The sequence below is a fragment of the Oncorhynchus clarkii genome, chromosome 12 (assembly GCF_045791955.1).
Source record: "Oncorhynchus clarkii lewisi isolate Uvic-CL-2024 chromosome 12, UVic_Ocla_1.0, whole genome shotgun sequence".
Classification (NCBI taxonomy): domain Eukaryota; kingdom Metazoa; phylum Chordata; class Actinopteri; order Salmoniformes; family Salmonidae; genus Oncorhynchus; species Oncorhynchus clarkii.
Genome location: NC_092158.1, coordinates 89,467,995 through 89,474,119, shown reverse-complemented (window position 1 = coordinate 89,474,119; position 6,125 = coordinate 89,467,995).

The following is a 6,125-nucleotide window of genomic DNA, read 5'->3' as shown; positions in this document are numbered from 1 at the left end:
CTGGCTGCTGATGGGCTGGTCCTGGCTGCTGATTGGGCTGGTCCTGGGGCTGGCTGCTGATGGGCTGGTCCTGGGGCTGGCTGCTGATGGGCTGGTCCTGGCTGCTGATGGGCTGGTCCTGGGGCTGGCTGCTGATGGGCTGGTCCTGGCTGCTGATGGGCTGGTCCTGGCTGCTGATGGGCTGGTCCTGGGTCTGGCTGCTGATTGGGCTGTTCCAGGGGCTGGCTGTTGATGGGCTGGTCCTGGCTGCTGATGGGCTGGTCCTGGCTGCTGATTGGGCTGGTCCTGGGGCTGGCTGCTGATTGGGCTGGTCCTGGCTGCTGATGGGCTGGTCCTGGCTGCTGATGGGCTGGTCCTGGCTGCTGATTGGGCTGGTCCTGGGGCTGGCTGCTGATGGGCTGGTCCTGGGGCTGGCTGCTGATGGGCTGGTCCTGGGGCTGGCTGCTGATGGGCTGGTCCTGGCTGCTGATGGGCTGGTCCTGGGGCTGGCTGCTGATTGGGCTGGTCCTGGGACTGGCTGTTGATTGGGCTGGTCCTGGGGCTGGCTGTTGATTGGGCTGGTCCTGGGGCTGGCTGTTGATGGGCTGGTCCTGGCTGCTGATGGGCTGGTCCTGGGGCTGGCTGCTGATTGGGCTGGTCCTGGGGCTGGCTGTTGATGGGCTGGTCCTGGCTGCTGATGGGCTGGTCCTGGCTGCTGATGGGCTGGTCCTGGCTGCTGATTGGGTTGGTCCTGGCTGCTGATTGGGCTGGTCCTGGCTGCTGATTGGGCTGGTCCTGGCTGCTGATTGGGCTGGTCCTGGGGCTGGCTGCTGATGGGCTGGTCCTGGGGCTGGCTGCTGATGGGCTGGTCCTGGGGCTGGCTGCTGATGGGCTGGTCCTGGCTGCTGATTGGGCTGGTCCTGGGGCTGGCTGCTGATGGGCTGGTCCTGGGGCTGGCTGCTGATGGGCTGGTCCTGGGGCTGGCTGCTGATGGGCTGGTCCTGGGGCTGGCTGCTGATGGGCTGGTCCTGGCTGCTGATGGGCTGGTCCTGGGGCTGGCTGTTGATTGGGCTGGTCCTGGGGCTGGCTGTTGATTGGGCTGGTCCTGGGGCTGGCTGTTGATGGGCTGGTCCTGGCTGCTGATGGGCTGGTCCTGGGGCTGGCTGCTGATTGGGCTGGTCCTGGGGCTGGCTGCTGATTGGGCTGGTCCTGGGACTGGCTGTTGATTGGGCTGGTCCTGGGGCTGGCTGTTGATTGGGCTGGTCCTGGGGCTGGCTGTGTATGGGCTGGTCCTGGCTGCTGATGGGCTGGTCCTGGCTGCTGATTGGGCTGGTCCTGGCTGCTGATTGGGCTGGTCCTGGGGCTGGCTGCTGATGGGCTGGTCCTGGGGCTGGCTGCTGATGGGCTGGTCCTGGGGCTGGCTGCTGATGGGCTGGTCCTGGCTGCTGATGGGCTGGTCCTGGCTACTGATGTGCTGGTCCTGGCTACTGATGGTCTGGTTCTGGGGCTGGCTGCTGATTGGGCTGGTCCTGGCTACTGATGGACTGGTTCTGGGGCTGGCTGCTGATTGGGCTGGTCCTGGGGCTGGCTGCTGATGGGCTGGTCCTGGCTGCTGATGGGCTGGTCCTGGCTGCTGATTGGGCTGGTCCTGGGGCTGGCTGCTGATGGGCTGGTCCTGGGGCTGGCTGCTGATGGGCTGGTCCTGGGGCTGGCTGCTGATGGGCTGGTCCTGGCTGCTGATGGGCGGGTCCTGGGTCTGGCTGCTGATTGGGCTGGTCCAGGGGCTGGCTGTTGATGGGCTGGTCCTGGCTGCTGATGGGCTGGTCCTGGCTGCTGATTGGGCTGGTCCTGGGGCTGGCTGCTGATTGGGCTGGTCCTGGCTGCTGATGGGCTGGTCCTGGCTGCTGATGGGCTGGTCCTGGCTGCTGATTGGGCTGGTCCTGGGGCTGGCTGCTGATGGGCTGGTCCTGGGGCTGGCTGCTGATGGGCTGGTCCTGGGGCTGGCTGCTGATGGGCTGGTCCTGGCTGCTGATGGGCTGGTCCTGGGGCTGGCTGCTGATTGGGCTGGTCCTGGGACTGGCTGTTGATTGGGCTGGTCCTGGGGCTGGCTGTTGATTGGGCTGGTCCTGGGGCTGGCTGTGTATGGGCTGGTCCTGGCTGCTGATGGGCTGGTCCTGGGGCTGGCTGCTGATTGGGCTGGTCCTGGGGCTGGCTGTTGATGGGCTGGTCCTGGCTGCTGATGGGCTGGTCCTGGCTGCTGATGGGCTGGTCCTGGCTGCTGATTGGGTTGGTCCTGGCTGCTGATTGGGCTGGTCCTGGCTGCTGATTGGGCTGGTCCTGGCTGCTGATTGGGCTGGTCCTGGGGCTGGCTGCTGATGGGCGGGTCCTGGGGCTGGCTGCTGATGGGCTGGTCCTGGGGCTGATGGGCTAGTCCTGGGGCTGGCTGCTGATGGGCTGGTCCTGGCTGCTGATGGGCTGGTCCTGGGGCTGGCTGCTGATGGGCTGGTCCTGGCTACTGATGTGCTGGTCCTGGCTACTGATGGACTGGTTCTGGGGCTGGCTGCTGATTGGGCTGGTCCTGGCTACTGATGGACTGGTTCTGGGGCTGGCTGCTGATGGGCTGGTCCTGGCTGCTGATGGGCTGGTCCTGGCTGCTGATGGGCTGGGCTGGTCCCTGGGGCTGGCTGCTGATGGGCTGGTCCTGGGGCTGGCTGCTGATGGGCTGGTCCTGGCTGGCTGATGGGCTGGTCCTGGCTGCTGATGGGCTGGGCTGGTCCTGGGGCTGGCTGCTGATGGGCTGGTCCTGGGGCTGGCTGCTGATGGGCTGGTCCTGGGGCTGGCTGCTGATGGGCTGGTCCTGGCTGCTGATGGGCTGGTCCTGGGTCTGGCTGCTGATTGGGCTGGTCCAGGGGCTGGCTGTTGATGGGCTGGTCCTGGCTGCTGATTGGGCTGGTCCTGGGGCTGGCTGTTGATTGGGCTGGTCCTGGGGCTGGCTGCTGATTGGGCTGGTCCTGGCTGCTGATGGGCTGGTCCTGGGGCTGGCTGCTGATTGGGCTGGTCCTGGGGCTGGCTGTTGATGGGCTGGTCCTGGCTGCTGATGGGCTGGTCCTGGGGCTGGCTGTTGATTGGGCTGGTCCCTGGGCTGGCTGCTGATTGGGCTGGTCCTGGCTGCTGATGGGCTGGTCCTGGCTGCTGATGGGCTGGTCCTGGCTGCTGGCTGCTGATAGGGCTGATCCTGGCTGCTGATGGGCTGGTCCTGGCTGCTGATGGGCTGGTCCTGGCTGCTGATGGGCTGGTCCTGGGGCTGGCTGCTGATGGGCTGGTCCTGGCTGCTGATGGGCTGGTCCTGGCTGCTGATGGGCTGGTCCTGGGTCTGGCTGCTGATTGGGCTGGTCCTGGCTGCTGATGGGCTGGTCCTGGCTGCTGATGGGCTGGTCCTGGCTGCTGGCTGCTGATAGGGCTGATCCTGGCTGCTGATGGGCTGGTCCTGGCTGCTGATGGGCTAGTCCTGGGGCTGGCTGCTGATGGGCTGGTCCTGGCTGCTGATGGGCTGGTCCAGGGGCTGGCTGTTGATGGGCTGGTCCTGGCTGCTGATGGGCTGGTCCTGGCTGCTGATTGGGCTGGTCCTGGGGCTGGCTGTTGATTGGGCTGGTCCTGGGGCTGGCTGCTGATTGGGCTGGTCCTGGCTGCTGATTGGGCTGGTCCAGGGGCTGGCTGTTGATGGGCTGGTCCTGGCTGCTGATGGGCTGGTCCTGGCTGCTGATTGGGCTGGTCCTGGGGCTGGCTGTTGATTGGGCTGGTCCTGGGGCTGGCTGCTGATTGGGCTGGTCCTGGCTGCTGATGGGCTGGTCCTGGGGCTGGCTGCTGATTGGGCTGGTCCTGGGGCTGGCTGTTGATGGGCTGGTCCTGGCTGCTGATGGGCTGGTCCTGGCTGCTGGCTGCTGATGGGCTAGTCCTGGCTGCTGGTTGGGCTGGTCCTGGCTGCTGATGGGCTAGTCCTGGTGCTGGCTGCTGATGGGTTGGTCCTGGGGCTGGCTGCTGATGGGCTGGTGCTGGCTGCTGATTGGCTGGTCCTGGCTGCTGATGGGCTGGTCCTGGCTGCTGGCTGCTGATGGGGCTGGTCCTGGCTGCTGATGGGCTGGTCCTGGCTGTTGATGGGCTGGTCCTGGCTGCTGGCTGCTGATGGGCTAGTCCTGGCTGTTGATTGGGCTGGTCCTGGCTGCTGGCTGCTGATGGGCTGGTCCTGGCTGCTGATGGGCTGGTCCTGGCTGCTGATGGGCTGGTCCTGGCTGCTGATTGGGTTGGTCCTGGCTGCTGATTGGGCTGGTCCTGGCTGCTGATTGGGCTGGTCCTGGCTGCTGATTGGGCTGGTCCTGGCTGCTGATGGGCTGGTCCTGGCTGCTGATAGGCTGGTCCTGGTGCTTGCTGCTGATGGGCTGGTCCTGGCTGCTGATGGGCTGGTCCTGGCTGCTGATGGGCTAGTCCTGGCTGCTGATGGGCTGGTCATGGCTGCTGATGGGCTAGTCCTGGCTGCTGATAGGCTTGTCCTGGCGCTTGCTGCTGATGGGCTGGTCCTGGCTACTGATGGGCTGGTCCTGGCTGCTGATGGGCTGGTCCTGGCTCCTGATGGGCTTGTCCTGGCTGCTGATGGACTGGTTCTGGGGCTGGCAACTGATTGGGCTGGTCCTGGGGCTGGCTGCTGATGGGCTGTTCCTGGCTGCTGATGGGCTGGTCCTGGCTGCTGATGGGCTGGTCCTGGGGCTGGCTGCTGATGGGCTGGTCCTGGGGCTGGCTGCTGATGGGCTGGTCCTGGGAATGGCTGCTGATGGGCTGGTCCTGGCTGCTGATGGGCTGGTCCTGGGTCTGGCTGCTGATTGGGCTGGTCCAGGGGCTGGCTGTTGATGGGCTGGTCCTGGTTGCTGATGGGCTGGTCCTGGCTGCTGATTGGGCTGGTCCTGGGGCTGGCTGTTGATTGGGCTGGTCCTGGGGCTGGCTGCTGATTGGTCTGGTCCTGGCTGCTGATGGGCTGGTCCTGGGGCTGGCTGCTGATGGGGCTGGCTGCTGATGGGCTGGTCCTGGCTGCTGATGGGCTGGTCCTGGCTGCTGATTGGGTTGGTCCTGGCTGCTGATTGGGCTGGTCCTGGCTGCTGATTGGGCTGGTCCTGGCTGCTGATTGGGCTGGTCCTGGCTGCTGATGGGCTGGTCCTGGCTGCTGATGGGCTGGTCCTGGCGCTTGCTGCTGATGGGCTGGTCCTGGCTGCTGATGGGCTAGTCCTGGCTGCTGATGGGCTAGTCCTGGCTGCTGATGGGCTAGTCCTGGCTGCTGATAGGCTGGTCCTGGCGCTTGCTGCTGATGGGCTGGTCCTGGCTGCTGATGGGCTGGTCCTGGCTGCCGATGGGTTGGTCCTGGCTGCTGATTGGGCTGGTCCTGGCTGCTGATTGGGCTGGTCCTGGCTGCTGATTGGGCTGGTCCTGGGGCTGGCTGTTGATTGGGCTGGTCCTGGGGCTGGCTGCTGATTGGGCTGGTCCTGGCTGCTGATTGGGCTGGTCCTGGGGCTGGCTGTTGATGGGCTGGTCCTGGCTGCTGATGGGCTGGGCCTGGCTGCTGGCTGCTGATGGGCTAGTCCTGGCTGCTGATTGGGCTGGTCCTGGCTGCTGATGGGCTAGTCCTGGTGCTGGCTGCTTATGGGTTGGTCCTGGCTGCTGATGGGCTGGTCCTGGCTGCTGATTGGGCTGGTCCTGGGGCTGGCTGTTGATTGGGCTGGTCCTGGGGCTGGCTGCTGATGGGCTGGTCCTGGCTGCTGATTGGCTGGTCCTGGCTGCTGATGGGCTGGTCCTGGCTGCTGATGGGCTGGTCCTGGCTGTTGATGGGCTGGTCCTGGCTGCTGATGGGCTGGTCCTGGCTGTTGATGGGCTGGTCCTGGCTGCTGGCTGCTGATGGGCTAGTCCTGGCTGTTGATTGGGCTGGTCCTGGCTGCTGGCTGCTGATGGGCTGGTCCTGGGGCTGGCTGCTGATGGGCTGGTCCTGGCTGCTGATGGGCTGGTCCTGGCTGCTGATTGGGTTGGTCCTGGCTGCTGATTGGGCTGGTCCTGGCTGCTGATTGGGCTGGTCCTGGCTGCTGATTGGGCTGGTCCTGGCTGCTGAT